Here is a 15,275-nt window from a genome sequence, read left to right on the forward strand (position 1 = left end):
CATAAATTTGTGTTAATCAATCAGATATATAGTGGCAGCATGCATATGTAACATATATAAGATATATAGTGAACATAAATAAATTAATAACTTGAAATAAACAAAATAAAGAAGAATGAATACTTAAAACATACTTGTTTAAGGGGTTACTTAAATAATTAACAATGAGAATTAAGAAGCACTGAAAGAAGGAGCAACAACTACAGAAGAATAAACCTTAGAACTTCCAAATGAAATTCCACTTCACCCTGAAGTAGAACCTTCAACATCAGAAACAGAACAAACAATTGTTTCCTCAACAATCGCGTCAAGTTGATCATTTTTTCATGGCATCATGACAGTGGAATAAACAGATGATGATGAAGAAATTGCATGGTTCTTCATCACTGCATGCTTAAGAAGCTGAAAAGCTCTAGGGTTCTTCCCTAAAATGCTGAAATCTTGTTCATGAGTATTTGGAAAGTTGGTTTTGGCATTTCTTCCTCTAAGAAGCCTTGCAGCAGAATCATAAGACATAGCAGCATCTTCTGCTCTGTCAAAAGTACCTAACCATAGTCTTAGTTTTTGGGATTGAGTCTTTGATCTCAGCTATCCATCTTCCTGATGGCCTTTGTCTCACTCCTAGATACTTTTTCTGATGACCTTTGTTTGATGTTTTTGGAATCTTCTTAACAGTGTTCCTTTCTTTGTTCTCATAAGGTTTGTCTATTTCATGAGGGATCAAAGAAATATTGTTATTTTTGTGATGAGTTTGGTGTGGAAATTTTAAGGTGTCTGTGTTTTTCATGAGAGTTTGAGAAAAGGGGTTTGTTTATGAAAAGAAGTTGAAGACTAGTTGATCAATAACAAGTTAACGGCTTATGTAAAAATGAGGTAACTAATTAAGAGTAATGATATTTGAACAACCACTTTTGACAATTTTGACAACCTTCTTGTTCTTTCTTCTTATCGGTCAAAAACAATGGAGAGAAAAAAAGTAAGAGATAGAATAAGAATATAATGTGAGTATGTGAGTGAAAGTTGTAAAAAATGGTTGTTCAAATATCATTACTCAATAATTAATAACATGTTTTTTTTTTAGTAAAAACTAGTTACAAACCCGTGCTTCGCACTGTTAGCCAATATATTTTACTAGCTGTAATAAATGTGGTCAAAGTATAGTTGACCTAGATTTAAAGAAGATTCGAACAGAGTGTTGTATTGAAAGCAAATTTAGGTTCGAAGATGGTAGAAGACTTCGACAGAGCAGTTTTCGAAGGTGGTTATCAACAGTTATTCTTTAAGTCAGTTTGTATTTTAAGTTTGTTTTCAAATAAGCAAAACTGTCGACTTGTGGCAGTTGTAGTTTGAATTTCAAAGAAGTGTAGTTATTTCTAGACTTAGTATAAATAGTAGTTTTTCATAGGAAAAACGGGTCACAATTCCATCATACAAACTTACACTCAAAGTATCCGTATGGAAGCGAGAAACGAGTCACAAGTTGCAATGTATGAATCTGTGTACCAACTTTTGTTTAATCAATACAATTTACCTTTTTTTCTTTAAGTGTTCTTGCACTTTACTTTATTAAGTTCGATTGAGTTCAAGTGGATTGAATTCGATTGTTTTTATCATATTTCTTATATTTTCGACACCAGAGACACAGAATTTCTAACAACAAGAACAAACACAATATGTCCTAATATTTACTGGTTGATCTTGCAAGTTACCATTTGTAAACCAGCGGTTGTTTACGAAAATCCAACGTAAACAAATTGGCACGCCCAGTGGGACTGTTTGTGCTTTTTGTTTATAGTTTTTGTTAGAGTTTCTTTTAATTCTGGTTTGTTTTGTTGTGTATGCAATTAAGAAACAAGAAATTGCTGTTTAATATGACACGCGCTAACAACCAAAAGAAAACAAATCCAACATCTTCAAATGAAGATGTGGATCAAGTGACGGTTGAAGATGATGTTCCATCCCCAGAGAATGTTAGAACATCACAGGCTGTTCCAACTAGTAATACATGTTGAGATAAAATCCAAAAATCCCTTTTTAAATTGTTTTAATGATAACAAAACATTTAAATTATATTAAATGAATTCTGAGATTATTTGTTATTTAACATGTGTTCTTGAGTGATTTAAAAGATAGGTTGCAAAACAAGCAAATATTTTCAAGAACATTCTCAGAACAAAGCTCATCACAACTCTCTTACTATGCCACGCCAAAGTCAGCCCAAGCAAAGACAAATAAGAAGATTTTGGTATTTAAGAAGAATTTATGTGTCAAGGATCTTTGTGGAAAGAAGGAACAAAAAGAACAAAAAGTTCTATGCTACAAAAGGAGCATATTTAATATAATATACCTTCAAGGGAATGAAGAGAAAATAAATAAATATAGATCCTATGATAAAACAAAATGGAACCCATGAGAATTAGACAACACATCAAGAATGAAGTTCCAAGCCAATAAGAAAGAGACAACACATCAAGCTAAAGTATGGGTTAATGTCAAATCTCCTTGTACTTGTTTCTTTACCTCCAAGGCGTGAGAAGTGGTTACAGCAAAACAAAAGAAAGCTTGTGGGCCAACTAACAAACATATTTCTGCAGAGTACTATTCACTTTGTTGCAAGCTGTCCAAGCAAATTTGTGAGAACGTTCTCAGAATGAACCAGAACTTCAGCAAAACATTTTTCACAAGAGTTTCTCACTTAAGTGAGTTGGCAAACTTTTCTCTTCCTCTTTTACCCTCAGGAGCGTGTTTTTATTACTGCAGCAAGGGACTCTCTCCATCTATAAATACAAGGGCTTACAAAGAGGAACATCATTGAGTCATCTAAGCAAATACAACATACTTGATTTTCAAAGCATCAAGAACACTTCAAAGACTCTTTCATTGTGAGCAATAGCAAAATCCAGCAGCAACTCTTTCTTCTTGAGTTCTTTACAAAGGCAAAAACATTTGTATATCAAAAGCAAAGATATTTAGGAAAATCACTAAAAGTGTCTAGTGATTTTCTTGTTTGTAAAAATCTAGTGAGTGAAACTAGTGAAAAGCCCAAAGGGGTGAAAAGAAAGAAATTGTATAGATCAAGGAAGTGATCTAAAAGAAAAGAAGGAGTTGAGGTTAAGTTATAACTCAACTACCTAGTGGATAATCTCACAAGTATTGTGGGGACTGGACTAACCCACATTGGGTGAACCAGGATAACTTCTCGTGTGTGATTTTCTCTTTCTCTATCTCTTTTACTTTAAACAATATCACACACCTCACAATATTATTGTTTATTAACTAACGCACTAACCTAATCCAAGTATACACTTGAGAATTTTTATTTGGTAATTTTTATTAGATCACAATTCAAACCCCCCCTTTCTTGTGATATTATTTTACTTCAATTGGCATCAGAGCACTGCCTCTAAGATTCGAGCACTTAACAGTGTACGAGGAAAAATCCAGGAAAAACAAAAATGTCTAAAGTCAAGTTTATGTCTGAAGGAGGATCCTCAACCAGACCACCTCTCTTTGAGGGAACTGATTATTATTACTGGAAAGACAAAATGGAACTATTTCTACGATCACAAGACAATAATATGTGGCCTGTAATAGAAGATGGAAATTACATTCCATATGATGAAGATCTAAACGTCAAGAAAAAGGAAGACTGGTCAGAAGAGGAAGGTAAACGCGTTCTATTAAACTTTAAAGCTAAATTATTTCTAACCATGGCTTTAAGCAGGGAAGAATTTGATAGAATACAAGAATGCAATACTGCCAAAGAAATCTGGGAGACACTAAAAATACATCATGAAGGAACCAGTCATGTGAAAGAAACAAGAATTGACATAGGAGTACGCAAATTTGAATTATTCGAAATGAAGGAAACCGAAACAATAGATGAAATGTTTGGAAGGTTTACCATCATAACAAATGAGTTACGATCCCTTGAAAAGAGTTTTTCTGTTCATGACAGAGTCAGAAAAATTCTAAGATGTCTTCCAAAATCTTGGAGACACATTGTAACTGCTATAACAGAAGCAAAGGATCTGACTAAACTCAGATTAGAAGATCTCATTGGATCTCTAAAAGCTCATGAAGTTCTGTTACAAGAGGACAAATCCTCAAACAAAAGCAAAATGATTGCACTCAAAACAGATCAAGAATCACAAAATCAAGAAACAGAAACAATTTTTGAAAATCAACAACAGGAGTTTGATGAAGAAGACCATCAAGATCAAATCATTCTTCTCACCAGAAAACTTCAAAGAATGATACAAAGAAGCAATCAAAATAGAAGAAATTTCCCAGCTAGAAAAGAAAACATGAAAACCGAAATTGACAAAAGTCAAGTCACTTGCTACGGGTGCAACAGACTGGGACACTACAAAAATGAATGTCCACAAAACAAAAGAAAATCAAACAACTACCAGTCAAATCAAAAATCATTTCTAACCACGTGGGATGATCCAGATGAACCAACAAATGAAGATGAACAAGCTAATCTTTGTCTAATGGCAAAAACAGATAACGAAGAGGTAAATACTGAACCTTGCTCATCTTGCGAAAAAACTGAATATCTGTTTGATAATCTTTTTCATAGTTCTCAAATTCTTGAACAAACTTGTGAAAAACTAAGAAATGAGAATAATCAACTTAAAAAAGAAAAAGAAGACTTGGAAAATCTTCTCAAAACCTTTCAACAAAAAAATGCTTTTGATAAAACAAAAGAAGAAAACAATTCTTTAAAACAAAATGTTCATCAGTTAAAAAATGACATCACAAACTTTGTTAAATCTACTGAAACTTTTCAAAATATCATAGGAGCGCAAAAAAACGCTTCTGATAAAAGTTGCATAGGTTTTAATAAAACTAATCATAAAATAAAGCTATATGAAAATCTTTTTATTCCAAAAAAGGGGACAGAGAGATATAAATGTACATATTGTGAAAAGTATGGACATCTTGAACCCTTCTGCTTTAAGAAAAAGAAAGAACAAGCCTTCAAAAAAACAAGAAGTGTTTACAAACCAAACTTTGTTAAAACCTACAAAAGAAGATATCCTAACACTAACAATCAAGGACCCAAAAAGATATGGGTACCTAAGACACTACTAACATCTACTGCAGGAATGTCTCATGACAGTCAAGAAAAAGCCCTGGTACTTGGACAGTGGATGCTCCAGACATATGACTGGAGACAAACAAAGCTTCCTATCCTTCGTTGAAAAAGAAGGAGGATTGGTGACTTTTGGTAACAATGAACAATCTCGTATTAAAGGTAAAGGTGTTATTGGTAAGATAAATTCTGCAAAAATTGAAAATGTCCAATATGTAGAAGGATTAAAACACAACTTGATCAGCATCAGTCAATTGTGTGATAGTGGCTTTGAAGTAACATTCAAACCTCACACATGCGAAGTAAGACAAGAATCTTCAGGAAAAATCTTGTTTACTGGATCAAGAAATAAAAATGTTTACGTTTTATACTTAGATGAACTCCCTGTTGAATCCTGCTTTATATCTCTTGAAAAAGACAAATGGATTTGGCACAAAAGGGCTGGACACATAAGTATGGAAACCATTTCAAAAATTTCAAAACTTGATCTAGTAAGAGGACTTCCTAAGATAAATTTTGAGAAGGACAAAATATGTGAAGCATGTGTCAAGGGAAAACAAGTCAAAAGTAGTTTTCCTCCAAAAGAGTTTATTTCAACAAAAAGACCCCTTGAACTGCTACACATAGATTTATTTGGACCTATCTCAATAGAAAGTCTTGGTGGAAAAAGATATGGCTTTGTAATCGTTGATGATTTCTCCAGATTCACTTGGGTTTTATTTTTAAAACACAAATACGATTCTTATGAAGCTTTCAAAACTTTTTGCAAACAAGTCCAAAATGAGAAAGAAACCAATATCATTTCTGTAAGAAGTGATCATGGGGGAGAATTTGAAAACTCCTCTTTTGAACAATTCTTCAATGAGAATGGAATTTCTCATAACTTTTCTTGTCCTAGAACACCTCAACAAAATGGTGTTGTAGAAAGAAAAAATAGGACATTACAAGAAATGGCAAGAACTATTTTAAATGAATCAAATGTTGAAAAATATTTTTGGGCAGAAGCCATAAATACATCTTGCTATATCTTAAACAGAGTTTCAATAAGAAAAGTTTTAAACAAAACCCCGTATGAACTCTGGAAAGGAAGAAAGCCAAACATTTCATATTTTCACATCTTTGGATGTTATTGCTACATTCTAAACAACAAAGATAGTCTGGGAAAGTTTGACTCAAAATCAGACAAAGGAATATTCTTGGGATATTCGTCCACATCAAAAGCTTATAGGATCTACAATTTAAGAACAAGAGTTCTTGAAGAAAGCATGCACATCAAATTTGATGAATTCGAAGAAATAGAAACTCAAAGAAAAATCTTGGAAGAAGAAGAAGATGAAGCTCAAAATATTTCAAATCCTGAAAATTCAAATCAAACATCTTCAAATGAAGAAACTCCTCAAAGTCCTCCAAGATCTTGGAGAACCGTTGATTATCATCCGCAAGATCAAATAATTGGTCAAACAACAGATGGAGTGAGAACAAGAAGATCTTTTCAAAATAATGACATGGCAATGATCTCTCAAATAGAACCAAAATCCATAAAAGAAGCAATCATTGATAACTCATGGATAGAAGCTATGAAAGAGGAATTATTACAATTTGATAAAAATGAAGTATGGACACTCGTCCCAGCTCCTCAAGATCAATCAGTCATTGGAACGAGATGGGTCTTTAGAAACAAACTAGATGAAGAAGGCAAAGTTATTCGAAACAAAGCCAGATTAGTGGCACAAGGATATAATCAACAAGAAGGGATTGATTATGATGAAACTTATGCCCCAGTCGCTAGATTAGAGGCCATAAGAATCTTACTTGCATATGCATCTCATAAATGTTTTAAACTTTTTCAAATGGATGTCAAAAGTGCTTTTTTAAATGGTTATCTAAATGAGGAGGTGTATGTCCATCAACCTCCTGGTTTTGAAAACTCCGAAAAACCAAATCATGTTTTTAAGCTCACCAAAGCACTTTATGGACTCAAACAAGCTCCAAGAGCTTGGTATGAAAGATTGAGCACTTTTTTAATTAAAAATGGTTTTTCAAGAGGAAAAATTGACACCACACTTTTTCGAAAATTAGACAAAGATGATTTACTAATTGTTCAAGTGTATGTTGATGATATTATTTTTGGAGCCACAAATGAAAAAATGTGTGAAGAATTCTCAAATCTCATGCAAAGTGAATTTGAAATGAGCATGATGGGAGAGCTCAGATTCTTTTTAGGTTTGCAGATCAAACAAAATGAAGATGGCATCTTCATATGTCAAGAAAAATATATCAAAGATCTTTTAAAGAAATACAAAATGAATGAAGCAAAAATGATGTCGACGCCAATGCATCCTTCATCAAGCCTAGACAAAGATGAAACAGGAAATCCTATATCTGAAAAGGAATATAGAGGAATGATTGGATCACTTCTATACTTAACAGCAAGTAGACCTGATATTGTCTTCGCAGTAGGATTATGTGCTAGATTCCAAACTGCTCCTAAAGAATCTCATCTCACAGCAGTCAAAAGAATTTTTAGATACCTTGTTGGTACTACTGACATTGGTCTCTGGTACAAAAAGGGTTCATACTTTGATCTTATAGCATATTGTGATGCTGACTATGCCGGTGATAAAATTGAAAGAAAAAGTACATCTGGAGCATGTCAACTTTTAGGAGAAGCACTTGTCAGTTGGTCGTGCAGAAAACAAAACACAATTGCTTTGTCCACAACTGAAGCTGAATATGTCTCAGCCGCAAGCTGTTGTTCTCAGGTATTATGGATAAGAAACCAACTTGAGGATTTCTCTTTAAGGTACACAAATATTCAAATACTTTGTGATAATACTAGTGCAATTAATCTGTCAAAAAATCCCATTCAACATTCTCGTTCAAAACACATTGAGATTAAACATCACTTTTTAAGAGATCATGTGAACAAAAGGGATGTCGAGTTAACTTTTATTGACACTGAAAATCAACTCGCAGACATTTTTACTAAACCAATGGTTGAAGACCGTTTTATTTTTATCAAAGAAAAATTGCACATTATAAAAAATCCTAGTTAAAAGTTAATCTTCATAGAAACCGTTTTTTTTAAAAAAATTATAATTTCTTGATTTTTTTTAATCTTTTATTTCCTTTTTGTTTTCCACAAAATCCTCCAACCTTTTCCCTTCTCCTCAAAAAACGAAACAACTCTGCATTTATTCCTTGTACTGCGCGCGTGTGGCACCTCACGGCTTGTATCCATCAGTTTTCTGATACATCTGTTGGATATCCAAGAGTTAATCATTCCTACTCTAGTTTCCAGCAATCTTTGCATCTTTCCCAATGCCAAATCTCCTCAAGTCTTTTCTCTTTCTTTCTTATTTCACTTTCTTCTTTCCCAGACAACACTCTTCTCTCACTCTCGTCGCCCTCCATCCTCTCTATTTAAACCTTCATCTTCTACCAGAAAAAAACCATGCCTTCCAAATCAAAAATGGCTAGAAGCAAAACAACTCCTGCATGTCCTGATGATGTTCTTGCCTACCCTCAACCTCGATCACACCCACCATCTCCACCTTCACCAAAAAACTCTGATGTTTCAACACCATCTCCAGTGAAATCATCTGAACAGATTGAACCTTTTTCACTTTCACCTCCAAAGAGTACCACCACTTCCGCTCCTTTCAAAACTTTCAAAAGAACTTACAAACCCAGAAAGACCAAATCTGTGGAAATCTCAACCCGAAAATCAGCAAGGATTTCCAGAAAAATCAAACCTGGAAATCAAGAACCTGCGTTCGTTAATCTTGATGATGTTGATTTAGATAACCCTAGCCCTCAACCCAAAGAGAAAACTATTTCTCTCTCTGAGAAAGTATCCTCTGCGTCCAAGAAAAAGATCAAAGGAAAGGAGCTTCTGAAAGATTATCTCGTGAAAAGCAAGAAAAACACTTCTGTTCCTCTATTCTCTCCTCACCTTGATTCAATCTTTGCTGAAAGTTGGGCGCTTCGACCAGTTGCTGTAGGAAAAATCTATGATTTCGAAGATCTTCTAAGTGGTGGTTTCGACATTCTCAAACCTGTCAATCACCAAGGATGGACAAATTTTCTTCGAATGAAGGATGTCTATTTTCCAAAACTGGTTCGTGCCTTTTACTTTAAAGCTAAGGGCTATCCTGATAAAAGTATGATTGTGTCTAACATCAAAGGAGTTGAAATCAGACTTGAGCCTGATACTCTGGCTGACATTATTGGAATCCCCAAAGGAGGAATTCAAGTTTGTGGACCAAACTGGTACTCTAAACTTGTCACATGCAAAACTGATTTAATTCGAAAAATGTTCTTCGTTGGTGACGAAAGGATCACTGAGATTCCTGCCTCCTCTCAACTCAAACCTGAGTTCAAAATCCTTCACAGTCTCTGCTTGTTCAATCTTCTTCCTCACACAGGTAACAAAAACAAGGTTTCTGATAATGATCTTCTCATCATGCACTGTTTATCCAGCCCTCCTTCTGAAGAAAATCGTCTTGATCTCGCTTACCTGATCATCCAACACATGATCACTGCTTCAAACTCCAAATACAAAAACTGCACTGTTCCCTACGGCATGCTGCTATCTAAAGTGTTTGATCATTTCAAAATAGATCTCTTCAATGAACATTGTGAACCAGCTGGGAAAATTTACAACCTCAACAATGTGAAACACATGAAGAAAACTCCTGCCATAGAAAACCCAGTCTCTCCTGCTACCTCTGTCGAAGCTCCTAGTTCTAAAAGGAAAAGAACTGAAGAAAATCTTCCTAATACAGAAACTGATTTTGATGTGTTCCAAAATGCTCAAAACAGTCCTCCACCTGTCACTCACAACTTCGATCTCAACAGAAATTTGAATTTCAACAATTTCTTTCCTGATTTTGAAAGTCCTACCCGCAATGCTGCAAACATTCTTGAAGGAATGAACAATCAAACCAACACAACCTCTGTTCCTCTGTTTTCGTCCAACCAACACTTCTCCACCTCAAGTTTTAGCTCTGACTTTCTGAATAATCTTCTTAAAACTCCAACTCCAAGCTACTTTGCTTCTGGTTCAAAAGTTAACTTTGACACCTCTCTTCCATCCTTTCAATCGAACTTTGGTTCATTTGAATCTTTCAGTTCTACTGGTGCCTCTCTCAATCCACCACTAACTCAACCACAATTTTTACCAACAATGCAATTCCAAGCTTCCTCTACCGCTCGTGAATCCAACGCTTCTGGCACTAACAATTCTGTTCCAACTCTGTCTATGCTTTTGGAGCAAATTCAAGTGTTGCAGAACAATGTTCAGACTCTGCAAACTATGGTGTCCTATCAGATGTTTGACTATGCGAAGTTTCGCAAGTGGCTGGCTGAAGAGTATTGTTCTAAAACACCCTATGGTCTTGTTCCTCCTCCTGCCTCCATTGCTGAAGATCTTCCAGATTTCAGGGCTCCAGCCGATCGTGGCTAACTTGTGTCTCCTCTGCTGCACTTTAGGCCAACCCCCTTCTTTTTGATGCGACAAAGGGGGAGAATTGAAATGATATTTTGTGTCTGGCTGTTTTGAAAATGCATCTTCTATTTTATGTTTTATGTGTGAAGGCTCTGACCTCACTTTCATTTTCATGTTTTTTTTGTTGAACCAGTGAAATATCAATCATGTACCTTCAATGCTAAATGAATGAAAAATATTTTGGTTCAAACAAACTTATTTTGTTTCCTTTTAACTCTGACATCAATTTCGAAAATTAAGGGGGAGAAATTAATTATCTCTCATAATTCTTCTCAAAAGTTCTTAAGTGAAAATGAATGTTAATTTGAGGGGGAGCTTATGATAAATATTGCACTAGTCATAAAACTCAAAACACTCAGAATTCAAAACAAATTCAAAATATAATTCAAATTTTTGTCATCATCAAAAAGGGGGAGATTGTTGAGATAAAATCCAAAAATCCCTTTTTAAATTGTTTTAATGATAACAAAACATTTAAATTATATTAAATGAATTCTGAGATTATTTGTTATTTAACATGTGTTCTTGAGTGATTTAAAAGATAGGTTGCAAAACAAGCAAATATTTTCAAGAACATTCTCAGAACAAAGCTCATCACAACTCTCTTACTATGCCACGCCAAAGTCAGCCCAAGCAAAGACAAATAAGAAGATTTTGGTATTTAAGAAGAATTTATGTGTCAAGGATCTTTGTGGAAAGAAGGAACAAAAAGAACAAAAAGTTCTATGCTACAAAAGGAGCATATTTAATATAATATACCTTCAAGGGAATGAAGAGAAAATAAATAAATATAGATCCTATGATAAAACAAAATGGAACCCATGAGAATTAGACAACACATCAAGAATGAAGTTCCAAGCCAATAAGAAAGAGACAACACATCAAGCTAAAGTATGGGTTAATGTCAAATCTCCTTGTACTTGTTTCTTTACCTCCAAGGCGTGAGAAGTGGTTACAGCAAAACAAAAGAAAGCTTGTGGGCCAACTAACAAACATATTTCTGCAGAGTACTATTCACTTTGTTGCAAGCTGTCCAAGCAAATTTGTGAGAACGTTCTCAGAATGAACCAGAACTTCAGCAAAACATTTTTCACAAGAGTTTCTCACTTAAGTGAGTTGGCAAACTTTTCTCTTCCTCTTTTACCCTCAGGAGCGTGTTTTTATTACTGCAGCAAGGGACTCTCTCCATCTATAAATACAAGGGCTTACAAAGAGGAACATCATTGAGTCATCTAAGCAAATACAACATACTTGATTTTCAAAGCATCAAGAACACTTCAAAGACTCTTTCATTGTGAGCAATAGCAAAATCCAGCAGCAACTCTTTCTTCTTGAGTTCTTTACAAAGGCAAAAACATTTGTATATCAAAAGCAAAGATATTTAGGAAAATCACTAAAAGTGTCTAGTGATTTTCTTGTTTGTAAAAATCTAGTGAGTGAAACTAGTGAAAAGCCCAAAGGGGTGAAAAGAAAGAAATTGTATAGATCAAGGAAGTGATCTAAAAGAAAAGAAGGAGTTGAGGTTAAGTTATAACTCAACTACCTAGTGGATAATCTCACAAGTATTGTGGGGACTGGACTAACCCACATTGGGTGAACCAGGATAACTTCTCGTGTGTGATTTTCTCTTTCTCTATCTCTTTTACTTTAAACAATATCACACACCTCACAATATTATTGTTTATTAACTAACGCACTAACCTAATCCAAGTATACACTTGAGAATTTTTATTTGGTAATTTTTATTAGATCACAATTCAAACCCCCCCTTTCTTGTGATATTATTTTACTTCAATACAGCCACTCAAATATCGTCTCAGGCCATGCCTTCGATGGCCACAGTAATTTCTCAAGCCATGCCTTTGATGGTTACCCAAACTTCCTATGATTATCCAAATAATACTTCTATTCAAGGAGTTTGGGATCATAGATCAATGCCATATGGTATGCCATCATCATTGATGCAAGGCTTACAAACTAGTGGTAATATGTTTTCAGAAAATTTAAATGTTTCATTACCACAACTTTTTGGTCCTGGGGTATCTATCACATATAGAAGTCCCCAACAAAATTTAACCAATGCTTCTATGGCTGCCATTAGGCAAACTATGGAAGAAACTAATCATGATATGGTTAATATGATGACCCAACAAATTGGTACTGTCATAAATCCTTTAATTCGAGACACCAACACTAGTTATCAAAGGTTGTCTGATCAAATGGAAAGAATTGCTAATTTCTTTGGCGCTCCACCAATCCAAAATACCCAATTGCCTCAAAATCGAAATTTGAGGGCAATTGAAATAATTGCTGATGAACCAGTGGTTCGAAATCATGAAAATGATGTCCAACCACAAGTAGTACAACCACAAGTTCAGGCAGAACCTGAAAGACAACCCATTTTGGTTAATAGAAACCAAGATGCCGATCAAGTGGTTTTACAAGCCCGTCGAAACAATTTCGATGGTCAGAATAATATAGCGGGTATTGTCGAGGCTTTGTTAGCCCAAAATGGTTTTAATATGGGTTTACATAGACCAAATTTTGTGTCTCCTTTGTCTGAGTATGTTTTAGACGCTGAATTGCCTAGAAATTGGAAAATTCCAAAGTTTACCAAATTTGCTGGAGAAACTAATGAATCTACTGTCGAACACATTGCTAGGTTTCTCATGGAAGCAGGAAATATTGCAGAAAATGAAAATTTGAGAATGAAATATTTCCCAAGTTCTTTGACAAAAAATGCTTTTACTTGGTTTACAACTTTACCTCCTCATTCAATTTATAGTTGGAACCAATTAGGAAAAGCCTTTCATGAACAATTTTACATGGGTCAATCTAAGATTAGTTTGAAAGAATTGGCCAGTGTTCGACGTAAAAGTCATGAGTCAATCGATGATTATCTCAATAGGTTTCGTCTCCTTAAGGCTAGATGTTTTACTTCTGTTCCAGAATATGAATTGGTCGAAATGGCTGCTGGTGGCCTCGATTATTCTGTTCGAAAGAAATTAGATACCCAGTACTTAAGAGACATGGCCCAATTGGCAGACAGAGTTCGACAAGTTGAAAGACTTAAAGCTGAAAAAACTAGAACTCATAACAAATTTCCTAAAAAGGAAAAAATTGCCTATATAGAAACAGGAGATAGTGAACCCGAATTCGATTGGGGTTTAGATATCGTTGAAGACAATGATATAAACCTAGCAGAATTAAAAGATGGACCTCCATATGCTTGTAAAATGTTGAGGCCATCCAATGGAAAAAATCCTGAAGATCCCAAGAGTGACAAATATCCTTCTAAAACTTATACTTTTGATATTACTAAAAGTGAAGAAATTTTTGATCTTTTAGTTAATGATGGCATAATATTAGTGCCACCTAATATGAAGTTGCCTCCTTTGGAACAAAGGAAGAAAAGAGGATTTTGTAAATTCCATGGTTTTTTAGGTCATAACCTATCTCGATGTACTCGTTTCAGGGATTCTGTACAAAAAGCTCTTGATGAAGGGAGGCTGAAATTTGGAGAGAAATCAAAACAGCAAGTGGATGGAGATCCTATGAAAAAGGCAGAGTCCATGTTTGCTGATGTTTCTGCCAATGTGGCAGAATCCATGTTTGCTGGTATTTCTATCAATATGGTGGAAATTTCAGAGAATATTGATGCAGAAATGGTTACTGAGGACCATCAAATTGAAGAGCCAGTGGTTACTGAAGATCAATTGGCCAAGGAAATGGAGAAAGCATATCCAACGGCTGAAGAAGATTTGGTTGATTTTTTAAACCGATGTAAAATATCTAACACCAATGCTATGCTTTGTCCTCGATGCAGTGCAGTGTTCGATAAAGAAGCTGCGAAATCAGTTGAAGGATATCAACCTCAAACAAAACGTAAAGGAGGGTGGTTCGAGAACCGTTCTAAATTTGGCTTTAACAAAAGAGGTGTTCCTTACAAGATGAAAACTTCAGAGAAGTATCAAGTGAAGAACCATAAGAAGACGTTCGTTCCTTCATCGAAGTCTCCTATTGATACTTGGGTTTTCTCTGGGGGCAAGAAAACTGGTCATTCTGCGCCTCCAGCACCACCAACAAAATGGGTAAAAAGAGCTGTCAAAGTTCCAGACCAACCAGAGAGTTCTAATCCTAACAAGTATGCTTACAAAAATAACTATAAAGGTAAGAATCCTATGACTAGAACTCAATGGCGCCGTTTTCAACGCCAGAAAAAGGAAGGAGTTTTGAAAGATGTCACTAATGATGACAAAAGTAAGGGAAAACAACCAATAGTTTTCGAAATGGTTAAAAAACCAGCTACTGAAAGAATTTTCCCTCCATTATCTTCTGCTTTAAACATCCCCAAAGGGGATGATGATATTCTAACTTCTACTTTTTCAGATTCTGAATCAAGTCTTGACATTATATGTGTGGTTTCTGTACTACTAATTGAATATGCATATGATGTATCTTCGAAGGCCAATCATGATGATGAATGTGATTTCACTGAGGAAATGGCTCGTCATAGGCCTCTGTGTTATTATGTTATGAACAATGGCTGCATCGAAGATCAACATGCAGTGTTCGAAAAACCTGATGATAGCATGAAGCTTCATTTAAAGCCTTTGTTTATTCAAGCTAAATTAAATGGTGTTGGAATTAACAAAGTGTTAGTAG

At 34.9% G+C, this 15,275-nt stretch overlaps 1 pseudogene; it reads right to left on the reverse strand.

Moving 5' to 3' along the window:
• Positions 1 to 152: 152 nt before the first annotated feature.
• Positions 153 to 787, reverse strand: LOC146902112 (ethylene-responsive transcription factor ERN3-like; annotated as a pseudogene).
• Between the last annotated feature and the right edge of the window lie 14,488 nt (positions 788 to 15,275).

The sequence above is a fragment of the Medicago sativa genome, chromosome 8 (assembly GCF_051527215.1).
Source record: "Medicago sativa cultivar Bolivia chromosome 8, Bolivia_mono, whole genome shotgun sequence".
Lineage (NCBI taxonomy): Eukaryota > Viridiplantae > Streptophyta > Magnoliopsida > Fabales > Fabaceae > Medicago > Medicago sativa.